The 14472-nt window shown below is 56.4% G+C and overlaps 1 pseudogene; it reads right to left on the bottom strand.

Moving 5' to 3' along the window:
• Window positions 1-7648: 7648 nt before the first annotated feature.
• Window positions 7649-14472, bottom strand: part of LOC125318777 — an 84016-nt pseudogene continuing 77192 nt past the window's right edge.

Here is a 14472-nt window from a genome sequence, read left to right as displayed (position 1 = left end):
GAGAACACCCTCAGCTGGGGCCTCGTTTTTGGGCAAAGCTGAGCCCCTGGACATCTCCATCCCTATTTTGGGGTGCAGCTGAGCTCCTGGATACCTGGGTTCCCAGTTTTGGGGCTCTACTGGTCTTGCACAGCCTGGTTTTGGTAGCGGGGTTGGTTTAGAGGTGGCTTCTGAGAGAAGGATCTGGAAGCTTCCTGTCTGGCAGAGCCAATCCCTGGCGGCTCCAAAGATGGAGGTGCCGGATGCAGAGATGCCCCCACAGCCCCTGGGAAGGAGGGAGGGGTGGGGGGAGGGTGTTTTTAAGGGTCTTCTTTTCCTTCTCATTCTCTTGCTCTTATTTTTTCGGTGTCATCAATTTAATTAATATCTCTAATTAGAGCCTGATGTGCCCGTGCTGGTGTTTGCTGATGGATCTCTCCCGGTCCTTATCCCCACCTGGGAACCCTCGGTTCCATTTTCTCTCCCCTGTGCGGCTGCAGGGGGCAGGGACAGAGTGGCTTTGGTGGGTGCCTGGCACGGGGCCAGCGTCACCCCAGGCCATGGGCACCCCTGAGATCCCGCGTCCCTGGGGACACATTTCTGGGCACAGCTGAGCTTCCATCTGCCCTGCACCTCGAGGTTCCCCCTCCAAAAATCCCCACTGCAGGGCCCTCAGCCAATCAAAATCATGGCCAGCGCTGGCCACGGGGCGAGTGGTGGCAGCTGGGGCCGTACTGGTGGCACTGGTGGTGCTGGGAGCCCCCCGGCTGCGGGCACGAAGCTCTCAGGTGAGCGGGGGGGGCGTGACATGATGGGAAAGGGGGGGAGAAGGGGAAAAAGGGGTGATGGGACCCCTAAAATGAGTGAGAGGTGGAGGGGACCCTCAGAGGAAGAGCAGGAGGGGGCTGAAGAGTGGGGGAGAAACGGGTGGGAGGGGGTGGGAAAGTGGGGAAAAGTGGAGGATGGGACCCTAAAAGTGAGCGGGAGTGGGCTGGGGATTGGGGGATTGTGGGGGAAAAGGGTGGAAAGGGTGAAAAGGGGGGAATGGGACTCCAAAACTCCTCTGGGGAGCGGCTGGAAATGGCGGGAGAGGGGATGTGAAATAGGGAGAAGGGTGGAAAAGAGGAAGTGGGAGCACGGGCAGGAGGGTCCCATGGCGGCCGTGGGGCACAGGGGGTGCGGAGCGGGGATCCGGGGTGGCTCCCGGAGCTCTGGGCGTGCTGGGGGCTGCAGGGGGGCACCCCCTGAGCTGTGTCCCGCACACACAGGGGTGTTCCAGGGGATGATGAAGTCCGAGTGTCACTTCATGAAGGGCAGCGAGCGGGTGAGGTTGGTGCAGAGGAGCATCTGACACCGGGAGCAGCAACTGCACTCGCCAGCGATGTGGGGCTGTTGGTGGGGGACACCCCGTGTGGGGAGAAACAGGCGCAGTGCTGGAACAGCCATGCAGCAAGAGTGGGGTACAAAGGGGCTCTGGCGGACAGGCTCTGCCGGCACAACCGCGAGATCGTTGCCCCGTTGCTGGCGGAGCGCAGAGGTGCAGAACGTCGGGCAGAGCGAGTCCCCTCGGGCCCTGCCCTGGGGATGAGCCTGGAGCCCCTCAGCCCCCCTGGAGCCCATCCCCGGGGCCTCTTGTCCTCCCAGGTTCCCCTGAGCTCTCCCAGTCTCTCCCAGTCCCTCCCAGTCCATCCCAGTGTCTCCCAGTGCCCCCGCGCGTGTCCATCCCAGCCCTGCGTGGCGCTGACGCCCCTCAGCCAATCAGAGCGCGTCTCTCTGATGACTCATCAGTTGCCAGGCAGACCCGCAGCGCCGACTGCCCCGTGCTGGACTCGGCCTCCCAGTGCCGCGCGCTCCGTTCCCAGTCGCTCCCAGTGCCCTCCCAGTGCCTCTCCAGTGCCCTCAATCCACTCCCCTCTCACGAGGGCAGCTCACTTCTCTCAGAACACTCCAACCCAAAGCTGTCTATGCTTCTAGGCCGATCTCTTGTCCTGTTTCTCGGTGTTGGGCATTCCATCAAGAGCCACCCTTCTTTTTAGCCTTGGCAAAGGGGCTGGGAGAGGGTTTGGGGGATCCTCGGAAGGCAGGGAGCAACTGGGATGGGGCTTGTGGAGTCCTGGAGGAGATGAGAGTGGGTTTGGCATGTGCTGGAAGGTTTAACGGCGTTCTGGACAGATTGGGGACAAAAAAAAGAGGGGTTTGGGGGGTCCTGATGGCTCTCTGGGGGGTTTTTTGAGAGGTCCTGACCTCTGTGGACCCCCCACAGATGCCAGCAGACACTGCCCGCAGCAAGATTCTGACGGGGATCGGGGACTTCGTGTTGGGCTTCATCTTCCTGGCGCTGGGGCTCTGCTTTCACTTGCTCGAGGAGGTGACGGGGGGTCCTGGGGATCGCATCCCCCCTCCCCCAGAGCGTGTGTGCCCCCCCGGGCCCCCCAGCCCGGTGTCACCCCCTTTGCTCTGCCCACAGAGCTCCTGAGCCGCCGGCGGCCGCAGCCCCTCCCCGTGGCCTCAGGCCCGGCCGGGACCCCCCGCTCCATCCCCGCGCTGATTTTGGGGGGGTCGTGTGTCCCCCCCAGCCCCGCTGTCACTCTGCCCCCACCCGGCTGCTCCCAGTGCTCCCAGTAAGGCTTCCCAGTTCACCCCAGTGCCGTTTATTGGGGGGCAGTGGGAGGGACTCTGGGGAACCCCGCGGGGGAGCCAAGACTGGAGGGGCAAAACCAGCCCTGGGATGGATTTGGAATGGGGACCCCCCTGTGTCCCCCCCGTGTCACTCCGCTCTGGCTGCTGGGAGCCCCCGGCTGCGGGTGAGGAGCTCTTGAGTGAGTGAGGAGGGGCGCGGGGACGATGGGAAAGGTGTCTGAGAGGGGGATAAGGGCCGGGGGGACAGCGGGAAAGGGCTTCCCATGAGAGTCCCTTTGTTTCCCCATTGTTAGGGAAGATGAAACAGGAAAGCCTTATAAATATGATTGCCTGACAAAAGATTTTGGGAATATGAAAACTATAAGCGACATCGAAATGAAAGCCACTTTTTGAGATACCAAGTCTTAGTTACTGAACAACTGGAAAACAATGGTATGGCCGACTGAAGGTAATCCCCTCTTGATTGAACAATACCCTCTGCTCGCAGGCAGGTCCAAGGGTCAGAGCAGACCCTACTAGCTCAGCAGAAGGGGTCCAAAGAGTAGTTTTTAGAAGTTAAGATGTAACACTCTATGGTAATATAAGAACTCTTATAGGCTGTATGTAAATGCTATAGGATTTGTATCTTGTATTAGATTGGTTAGTGACAATTAGAATATTCAGTACAGAAGATGATTTATTGTATTGTAACCAGGACTTCACACACTCTTACTACACCCTCTTACTCTACTCACTTCTTCTTCTTCACTCTCATTCCTCTCGCTCTCTCTCTCTCTTTACTTACCCGCTCACTCTCTTGCTCTCTTGGGCCTGCTCAGAGCTGCAGCTGGCAGCTCTAAGCAGTGCCCCTGTACCCACGCCCTTTGCAATAAACCGCATGTTCCAAGATCTGACTTCAGAGATCTCTCGTCTCCGTCCGTCCCGACCGTCTGACCCACCAAAGCACCTACACCCATCATTTGATCTCTTGAGCTGTTCCCTGGGACTCTCGGGGGAGCAGAACCTCACGGGGGCGTCCCCAAACCCCTGTCCCTCCCTGGGGGTCTCATGGGGGGTTCCTCCCCACCCAGCAGCTGGTGCTGAGGCGGCCGTGGGGCAGAGAGGGGTGGGAAAGGGGTGTCCAGGGGGGTCCCTTGAGCTCCCAACCTGCTGTGGGGTGCTGGGGGCTGCTGGAGGGGGCACTCCCTGACCTGTCTCCCACACAGGTGTGTTCCATTCCTGGGGAAAAGCCCACTGGCACTTCCTTGATGACAACAACTGGGTGAAGTTCATGGGCAGGAACATCTACAACTGGGAGCAGTTTGGGCACAGGGGATACCCCAAAATTTGGAGGTGGGATGGAGTTGTTTTGAGGTGGAATTGAGCCGTTTGCAGTGGGATGGAGTCGCTTTGAGGCGCCTTTGATCCCTCTCGGCTTTTGGGGTGCAGAGCTGTGAGGGACTGAAATGTTCCGGGTTAGTGGCTCAAACCATTGGCCACCGGCAACAGCAGCGGGGCCTTTGCTGGCCGTGGGCACAGGGAGCGCCCGGGGGCACAGGGGGGAACACCCAGCCCGGAGGGGACGAGCCGGGCCTGGAGCCAGGGAAGGGCAGAGGCCGATGGGAAGCAGATCCGGCCAGGTGGGACAGGGCTTTGGAGCAGGGCAGCGCCCTCCCTTACACAGCTGGCCCAGCTCTGGGAACCCGCCCGGGGCAGGCCCGGGACATGCACACAGAGGGCTGGAGGTTTCCATCCCTTCGCATGGGCCATGCCCGGCTCAGCTGCGCTGCCGGGAGGGGCAGGGCCATGTCTTAGAAGGGGCCATAAACCATCAGAGCCCCCAAAGTGCCCCGGGATCCACAGTGTGACATCGGACACTGCAAAACTCCCCCGGGGGAGGTACCTGGGTGTTCACCCAAACCTGAACCTGTATTAACCCACAGAACTTGGAGTTTCTGGGGCTTCCCCAGCCCCCACGGGATCCAGCCTGGGACCATCACTTACACCAAGGACAGGGACATTGGAACAACCCAAACCAAAAGTTTTGTTGCTGATCCAGGGCTGCTGACTCTGTATCCTTCTACTCTCATACTTTCTTTGCCCTTATACATTTCCTAAGTGTTACTTTTATGCTTTTAAAATTACTGGAGATGGTAACCAAAAGGGCTCCAAACCCCCTTCACACAGTAACCAAACTGTTCTGAAATAAACCCTACAGAGATATATTTATAAACACAGATCTTTCAGTGTTGTTTCACTCTAATCTGCCCCAGGGAGCCATGAACCAGACCCTGGGTTACCCTCGCCTTCAGGGGCGGGGCGGAACAGGAGCGGGACATGGGGGAAGCTTCTGGAAGCTGCTCAAGGAAGCCACCCCTGGAGGCCCCCTGTTTCCAAAGCCTGGCCATGCAAACCCAGGACACTGGATCCGAACATGGATCACTCAGACGGGGGGCACCAGGGCTCTGCCTGTCGTGGTTTGACACAGCTGAGCGTCAAGCACATGAAATCTGTTATTTTTCATAAAGGGAAAATAAGAAAATATTGAGGAAAACTGCTGCGAGGCAAAACAGGTTCAAACTTAAACAGTTGCTGTACAAAGAAAAAGTTTATTACCAACAGAATTAAAAGTAAAAAGAAATAACAAGAAATTCAAGCAAACCTCCCCTCTCTTCCAGCACTTCCCTCCTTTTACCCAACTCGCACAAAGGAAGCAGAACATGGGATTTCGGTCAGTGTTGCAGTTCTTGAAAAGTCTCTTTGTTATGCTTAAGGAAAAAAGGGTTTTCTTCTGCATCACGTGGTTCCCAAAGTGCCACCAACAGCAGACCCGCCCAGAAAGAAACAACCTGCTGTGGTGTAAAACATCTCTGCCCTGAAACATCCTTCACACTGCCAGACATGGGCCATCACATGGGGTTATTAATCTTTTTAAGGATGAGTTACTCTGGCCTGAACACAAAGGCTTTCTTCACCACAAGTCTCTAAAAGCCTCTCACTGCTTCTGGCATGGCCCCTCTTCACAATTTTCACAGGCCACACGTGAATTCTCCATCCCACCATGTACTCCAAATGGATCAAAGAGACAAACAGTTTGTGATATTACAGTTTCTTACCACAGCCTGCAGGAAGGTTTTTAAGATACGCACGAGAATCGTGGCACCGCCCTCTTTTCTCCCATCTCCATTTCCAGCTCCGTCCCACAGGACTCGCTTTCTCTTCTCTCTGACTCTGAAGCCGCCACGTTGAAGAGTGTTCTTGTTCAGGCTTTATGGTGGAGAAAGCCTCGCTCCCTTTGTGCTGCTGGCTGCGTGGTGTCCTCTTCAGTTCAGCGCGGAGTGTGCTGGCTGCAGACAGGAGGCTCCGCCGGCTCCCGCTGGCCCCGCCGGCTCCGCGTGGAGAGGAGAGGGACCCGCCGGTCCCAGGGAGCCGCGCCGGATGGGTTTAGCTGTGAGCAGTCCATGGCTGGCTTTAGCTGCCTGCGGCTCTGGGACAGTTCCCCCCAGCAGTGACACAGGCTCTGTGCCGCGGCGTTGGGAAAGGAGGGGGTGCAGGGGCCCTGACCCGGCGGGGCTCGGAGGCTCCAAGGCCCCCCCACCTTTGGCAGGCGAGCTGGAACGAAAGGAATTCCTGCCTTTCCGTGTGGTTTAAATGTGTAAATTGTGAGAAGCATCATTAGTCTAAAGGACTGTCCATCAACTCAGGGTCAACCCACCACATCACCTCTAAACCAACCCCGCTACCAAAACCAGGCTGTGCAAGCCCAGTAGAGCCCCAAAACTGGGGACCCAGGTATCCAGGAGCTCAGCTGCACCCCAAAATAGGGATGGAGATGTCCAGGGGCTCAGCTGTGCCCAAAAATGAGGCCCCAGCTGAGGGTGTTCTCTGCTTGGCTGAGCGCTGCCTGAGGGCTGGGGCTGCAGCAAGGGGGGACACCCTCCTCCAGAGGGGATGTCCCGCAAACGGGGGACCCCCACAAGCCCCTCACAACCCCCGGGGCTGAGCTGGCCCTGCCTGGATGCCGGGAGACACCAAAACTGCTCTGTCCCTGCCCTCTGCTACTGCACAGGGACAGTGATTTACCAAAATATGAATATCGATCTAATATCGATATCCACCTGAGACGGACAAAAACTCTCTAACAGTTTAAAGTTAGAAAGTGTGTATTTTATTTGGTGCCAGGCACTGCATGGGATAGCTCCCTGAGACACAGGCCCCAGTACAAGCAAACATGATACCTTTTTTTTCCAAATATTATGAATATCCAAAATACAAATGTATATTCATAACACTAACACCTCCCATTCTCTGCTTCATATGGAAATGAGCTTAAATGTCATTAAGCATGCGTAATGTGTGATCTGAATTGAGTCGGTGGTCTTGAATTGGGTCAGTGGTCCCAAAGAAAATGAAGTAACATCTTCCTCATTTTGACCTTTTTGCTTCTCTGAGTTTTAACAATTCTAATTACTTTAGTGACCTGTAAGTTTCCTCTTGCATGACTTTTCGATGCGCTCCCACAAAGGGAGGAAATTGGTAATTGTCTTTATTCTATACACCAACTTATCAATGTTTCTGCTCCTTATTCTAAGCACAGCTAAACAAACATGCAAATGACAGATCATCAGTTATTTGGTAATCAGTTACTAACACCTAAAACTCTATTTCAAGTCCAGCTCGCCTAACTATTTTGATTAACCCTCACTGGGCCCAAGCCTACAACTGAAATCCCAAGCCTATGACTAAAATCTTTGTTTCCTCTAAATCTGTGTTTCAACAGGAAATGCAAGGAAAGGCCCAGGACCTGAGAAGGAGCGGGAGAGATCCCGCCCCGAGCACCGGCACGGGCACAACAGAGCCAGCCTGGGCACAGGGAGGGAATTTATTACCAAGCAAATCCCAGCAGCACAAGGAGAAGGCAAAGAAATCTCTCCAACACCTTCCCCCCACCCAGCGCGGATCACCCGGAACGGGGGTCACCAGGGCTCTGCCCCACGGGGGTCACTGGGGATCATCCAACGCCGATCCTCCCACGGGGGATGGAGCTGGAGCAGCGCACGAAGCTCTTCCCGCACTCGGGGCACTCGCAGGGCTTCCCTTAGTGGTGCCTCCGTTGGTGTTGGGTCAAGTGAGAGCTCTGTGAGAAGCTCTTCCCACACTGGGGACACTCGTGGGGCCTCTCCCTGGTGTGGATGCGCTGGTGCCTGATGAGGTGGGCGTTGCGTTTGAAGCCCATCCCACAGTCGGGGCAGCGGAAGGGCCTCTCATCCGTGTGAATGCGCTGATGTACGAGGAGGTGGCAGCTCCTCTGAAACCTCTTCCCACACTCAGAACACTCATAGGGCCTCTCCCCAGTGTGGGTGCGCTGGTGTACCCTCAGTTCGGAGCTCCGGCCGAAGCTCTTCCAACAATCCAAGCACTCATAGGGCTGTTCCCTGGTGTGGACCACCCGGTGCTCCATCAGGTGGGAGCTGCTGGCAAAGCCCTTCCCACATTCCCCACACTCATAGGGCCTCTCCCCTGTGTGGATCCTCTGGTGTTGGATCAGGCTGGAGCTCCGGCTGAAGCTCTTCCCACACTCCCCGCATTCGTAGGGCCTCTCCCCGGTGTGGATGCGCTGATGGTTTCTCAGGCTGGAGCTCTGGCTCAAGCTCATCCCACATTCCAAGCACTTGTGAGGCTTCTCCCCACCCTGAGGCTTCTCCCCCAGCTCCGAGCTCCTCCTGGATCTCCGGCCGCCTTCCCGGCACAGGGGGGCTCTTTCCTCCTTGGATCTCTCTGGGCTGCGTTTGCAGCCCCTCCTCGTGCGGCATCTCCGGGGCTTTTCCTCCTCCTCCATCTGGCCACACCTTGGGAATGACAAATCCTGGTTTGGGGGGAGAAACAAGGGGTGAGCGCCTTGGGCTGGGGGCTCCTCCTGCCCAGGTCCAACATCAGACATCTTCTGTCCATAAAAACCTCCAAAACACCAAGATTCAGAGCAAAATGCCCCCAGACATCAAGACACAGACCAAAAACTCCCAAAACATCAAGATTCAGATAAAGCACCCTCCAAAATATAAACTCATTCAGCCCCCACAAAAAAACCAAAGCACCAACATGGAGACCAAGAAACCTCAGAAATACCAAGATTCACTCCCAGGAAAATCGTGGATCCCCCTCCCTGATCACCTGCTGGATGGGGGGGGCAACGCTCCCGGGGCTGGGGGGAGGCTGCAGATACAGCGAGTGCTGGAACCTTGCGGTGCCTCCTCTTCCTGCTCCTCCTCCTCCTCCTCCTGTGTCCCTACTCTTCCTCACACTCCTCTTCCTCACACAACTCCTTCTCCTGCTGAATCCCACCTGCTGCTCCCACGTGCATCCTTTCACCATTCTGGTCTCCAGCCCTGCTCCTCCAGCCTTTCTCCTCCTCCCCCCAGGCCCAGCACCCACCCCTGGCTCGCTCTGCCCCCCAGAGCTCTCGCATCCCACAGCACCAGCAGGGATGCAGCTGCGGCAGCTCGGGCTGCGGCAGCGCTGGGCTCTCGGCCGCTCCTGCCCGCACTCGGCCCCCGCCGCAGCCACTTCTGCCAGCACAGCACGGGCCGGCCCGGCCTTGGCGCTCCCCCCCTCCCACCTCCCCAAATTCCCCTCGCGGGGGGCGCCAAGGCCGGGCCACACGGGGGCTCCAGCTGGGGAGCGCCGGGCGCTGCGGCTCTGCCTGGCAACTGCTGACTCACCAGCGCCGCGCCTTCTGATTGGCTGAGCGCTGCCTGAGGGCCGCGCCTGCACCAAGGGGGGACACCCTGCTCCAGGGGGGATGGCCCGAAAACCGGGCACCCCCAGCCAAGGAACAACAGCAACGCCTCCCTACAAACACATGCTCTCAATCTGCTCGGACACAGCCACACCGACTTGGACACAAGCAAGTGACACCAGAAACCATCAGCTCCACAAAATGGCACTGATTGACACACACTGCTGCTCAGCCAAGCTCCTGCTCAATTCCTCAACTTCCAGAACAACAACAAAGCCTCAACACAACCATGGACATCGTGTCCTATACAAAAGGGGACAAGGTGGAGGCAGTTTGCACATTCTCCCAGAGGTAATTAAGGACATGGACACCCAGCAGGGGTAAAAAGGGAAGTCGAGAAGGGGTCTCAGCAACGGATGGTGTTGGTGTGCTGGGAAAGGATTGGTTGAAGGGAGTGTGCAGGAATATGGTTAAGGCAAACAGCAGCAGGAGGAATCTATGTGGTAAGAAAGGAAAAGGAAGATGGAAAAGAGGAGGAAGAGAAAAATAGTGAGAATTGCTATGTTTTCCAGAACCTTCCACAATTTTATCCTCAAAAAGGGCCAAAACCCTCTTATCCTCAGGGCCAGCTCCACCTCCTTTGTATCCCTGCTTTCCAGGACGGGAAAACAAGGAGGTCAGGATTTCAGGGTGTTTCTCTGTGGTGGGGAGCAGCAGGACAGGGCAGCACGGGCTGGGGGCCTGTGGGGAGCTGCGGGGCCGGGCCGGGGCTGTGGGGCAGCCGGGGCTCAGCGCCGGGCACTGCCTGACCCCAACACCCCCCGGGCAGGGCCGGCACTGGCCCCCGGCCCCCAGGAGGCTGCGGGATGTGGAAGGATCAGGATTTTCTTTTATCGATCTTGTTTGGGTCACTGGAGAAACGAATGATTGTGCAGAAAGCTCAGCAGCTGTCAGAGGATGAGCACCCACAGGCACTGAGGGGGCTGCAGGAGAGGCACAAGAAGCCCCTGCAGCACTTGGCCAGAAAGGCTCAGCAGGGGAATGCAAGAAGGGATGAGCAAAAGGCCAAGGTGAAGGCAAAGGCCATGGCAGAGTTTCTACAGCCCCCCAGGGATGAACCGCAGGGCCCAAGGGGGCCCCAGCACCCAGGGGACGGCGGCGGCCACAAGCACCTGGCACAGGCATTGCCCTCCTCGGCACGGCAGAGCCCACCCAAACAGCCCCTGCCAAGGAATCAGGGCTCCAGCTGCAGGCCACAAGGACACTGCAAGCACAGACAGCAGCACCCTCAGCACCAGCAAGTCCACCCCTGATGGACATGGATTGTCAGGGCTCTCAGAGCTCCCAGCACACCAGGGACCCACTGCACCAGAGCCCTTGAGAACATTCAGGGCGCCTCTGGATCGAGACGAGGCCGCTCCTGATGGACACAGGGGCCTCTCGATCCACTCCGAATCTGAGACCTAAGGGGGGAAATTGTCAAGAAGTTCCTTGATTATTCAGGCAATAAGTGGGAAAGATGAGCAGATGTGTTTTATTCAACCACTATCAGTAGATGTGGGAGATGGGTTTGAAATGCATCAATTTCTGTTTGTTCCTAATTGTGATTGTAATTTACTGGGAAGGGATTTGGTGGCTGAAGTGGGAATGCAAATTCATATTGTCAAAGGAGATACAGAGTCTTCAAAAGCAGATTAACTGAGCCTCCTGCCCTCCTCCCCTCCCAGAAAATAGACTCAGACAGGGGAACTCATTTTACAGTAAAGATCCTTCAGGCCATTCTGGCTGCTTTAGGAACACAGTGGCACCTCCAAATGCCCTGTCACCCCCAGAGTTCAGGTCGGGTGGAAAGAATGAATGGAGAAATAAAGAAACACCTTCTGAAGCTGCTGAGAGAAACCAAGATGCCACGGGTACGGCTGCTGCCATTGGCTTTGGCAAGAAGAAGAGCCAGACCCAGGGCAGATATTCAATTACCTCCCCTGGAATTGAGGTTCTCAATTCCTCAAACTGGGAGTTCCCGACCTAGTGGGGGGTGGAGACCAGGGATGTCTGTTTCAAGCAGTCTGTGGCCAGAATCCTGTCTCTTGTGAAATCTCTTCCACAGGAAGCTCGGCTGGCACAGACCCTGCCTTGGCACTTTGCTGCCCACAACATCCAACCAGGACATCGGGTCCTGCCTGAGGAGCGCAAAGAAGCACCACTGGTGGCCAAGGGCGTGGCCCATTCCAAGTGTCCCCGAGCACAGAAACAGCCGCCAGCACAGCTGAACACGGGGGGACCCCTCACCCTCGCCTCAAGCTCTCTGAAGCCCCGCGGATTTGCACTCCCCGGCTGCAGGAGGACCATGCGAGGCCGCCACTGACCCTGCACAGAAGGGGCCCCAGCAGCAGCCAGGGCTCCACAGCGGGGGAAGCCCCGGGGGCTGCCCACAGATCCTCTGCTGAAATAGTCTGGCTGGGCACCTCCTCTGGCATCTCCAGGCACTGGGGGCCAATCCTCGCTGGCACCGGGCGACCTTCAGAGCTTTCTGTGCCTGCACTCGCCACAGCTGCTGCGCGAGACAGCGGGAGAATTCCACTCTGGCTCTCAGTTACACTCACACTCTGGGCTGGGTGGGATTTGATTGCTGGAAAATATACCAAGTTCAGAATTGGTTTAAAATTTTATTTCTCTACTCAGGCTTGGTTTGCCTCTGCCTTGGCGAAAGGAATTTAAAGTGTTTGTTAAGGGATGTTACACCACTCAACAGAGATGAGCTTAACATCTCAACAGACTGGGAATAGCCCAAAAGATACCCAAAAGATAACGCCCATCAACAAAACATCAAGGCCCATCAGCAAACATCAAGGAACAGCTACCCCAGACACTGCCCCCGGCACAGCTGGAGACCCCTGCTCTGGAAAAGGCTGAGAAGGAAATCAAGGAGTGTGCACCTAATTAACATCAGAGGCCAAGCAATCCCGGGCCAATAGGAAACCAAATACTAAGAACTACCCAACTTGGAACCAATGAACATTAAACCGACGGATTTCTATGGGTTTAGACTGTATAAAGTTGAGGAAAAATCTGGTACAACTCGTGTGCCATGGAATGATTTTCTCTGCACACCCGGGCTCTGTGTGCATGAAATGATTTCTGTTGCACATCCTGGCCAGAATAAAGTAATGCCTTGATCCTCTAACACTAAAAAGGTCGTTGGAGAGTTTTTGTTCTTCCCACAGTTTCAGTGACAAGATCGCACCATTAGAATGGTTTTTCTTAATAATTCTACTTTGATATTGTCAGTTGGGTCTGGGCCAAAGGTGTGAGAGTCAGTTTTTAGTCCGAGGAGAAGAACCAAAAATCTTTATTGCTTTGGAGCATTTTGTGTATGTGTGTGCGTGGCTGTTAGTGATGGCAGAATTTTGGAATGGGTTTGTCAATGTTCACCTGTAGGCTACATTTTGCAAAACTGGAAGAGCTTTAAAACTGACCCTTTAACTCATTAACAGTCAAAAAATATTTAAAAAAAAAAAGGGGGTGGAAAAAGCCGCTTTTGGGGGGGCCTCTTGTGAGTCACCTGATGGCTGCCCTGCAAGAGAAGCTTCCTTCCAGGCAGCCAGCAGAGGAGCTTTAGAAATGCAAATTAACTCTGCTGCGGGAAATGTGCACAATGTCCCAGGCTCTCCTTGCCTGCCACAGGAATTGGGCTGATTCCCTCTGCCCCTCACCTCAAGCTCTGCCTCCCTGCACTGACGGAATTTGCATCGCTAAAGGCAGAGCCCACACTGAGCATCTCTGACTCTGCAACAGAAATCCCTGAAGCTGCAAAGGAAAACAGCAAACGGAGAATGTTGGGAGAACTTCACTCACAAAAGCGGGGGGGAATCATCCCTCTCCCCACTCCAACATCTGCTGGCACTCTCTGTGTTATACAGGGTGGGTTTGACCACTGGGCTGCTTTTGCTGACACAAGTTCAGCGAAATCACTTGGGAATCCAAGGAAGTGATGATTTAATCAGAGAAAAGCAGTCAATTGATGCTTCCCTGGCCTTTTTGGGAGCGCCCAAAAATGGGGAGAAGATGAACCAGAACAAATCCTACAACACCATGGAGCAGCCCCTGGGAACCCGAACAAATTCATACCAGGTGCCAGAGAACCCACTGATCATTTCAATGCATCATTAGATTACAAGCTGTCCTCCAAATCATAACCAAGCACACAGCTCCAGCTCCTGACCTTCTCACCCACCAATCCACTCCCATGAGCAACGCCACATTTCACCCTGGGATGGCATCAGATTCTCTTCCAGCAGAAGGACCAGCAGGTTGTGGAAAATTAAATGACTCAAAGTGCTCTTGGCAAAGAGATGGCCAAGGAAAAGTGGGGAAACAGAGAACAAAGGAAATAAAACTTAACAGAGCCATGAATATCGGATGTTATACAAAGTGGGGGTGCACATTAAGGGGCACATGCAGCAGGCGGATCGGGAAGTCTGTACCTTCCAAGGACCTCAGCCACTGCGGAAAGGGACACGGAGATGCGGCCGGGCAAATCGGCATAAAAAGGAGGCTGCGTCCTCCAACACTTGGACAGACGCCACGGGAAATGCCCCGTGGCCTCTCCCTTTGTCCACGAATAAAGTTACTTTTACACGACTCCTCCGGCTCCTCTGGGGACACAAACCTCTGGCCACGGGAACTTTCCCGCACACTGCCGGCCACGGGGCAGCCACCTCTGTCCTACCCACAGCAGCCGGGACGAGCCAGCGCTGCTCCGGCACCGGCTCCTGCCGAGGCAGCAGCGGGAAGGAGACCGCGGGCAGCCGCTCCCGCAGCGCCCTCACGCCAGGGCGAACACGGCGCCCACACGGCACAACGAACCCGCCACAGCCCCCTGCCGCCCCCTCCGCCCGCAGCCAGCCCCGAGCCCCGCCAGAACCGAGCGCGGCTCCCACCTGCGCTGGGGCCGCCTCCGAGCTCCGCCGCCGCCTCACCGGGCTCCGGCCGCCGCCGCCGCTCCCGGGCCCGCACAGACGCTCCGCCAATGGCGCCTCTGCTGCGCCACGGCCGCCCTGCCGGCGGCTCCGGGCCCGGGCTGCTCCCCGCTCCGACCAATCAGCGCGCCAGAACCACGACTGACGGCAGCACCGCCC

The sequence above is a fragment of the Corvus hawaiiensis genome, chromosome 31 (assembly GCF_020740725.1).
Source record: "Corvus hawaiiensis isolate bCorHaw1 chromosome 31, bCorHaw1.pri.cur, whole genome shotgun sequence".
Classification (NCBI taxonomy): domain Eukaryota; kingdom Metazoa; phylum Chordata; class Aves; order Passeriformes; family Corvidae; genus Corvus; species Corvus hawaiiensis.
Note: the sequence above shows the minus strand (reverse complement) of the source record. Positions and strands in the feature narration are given on the sequence as shown.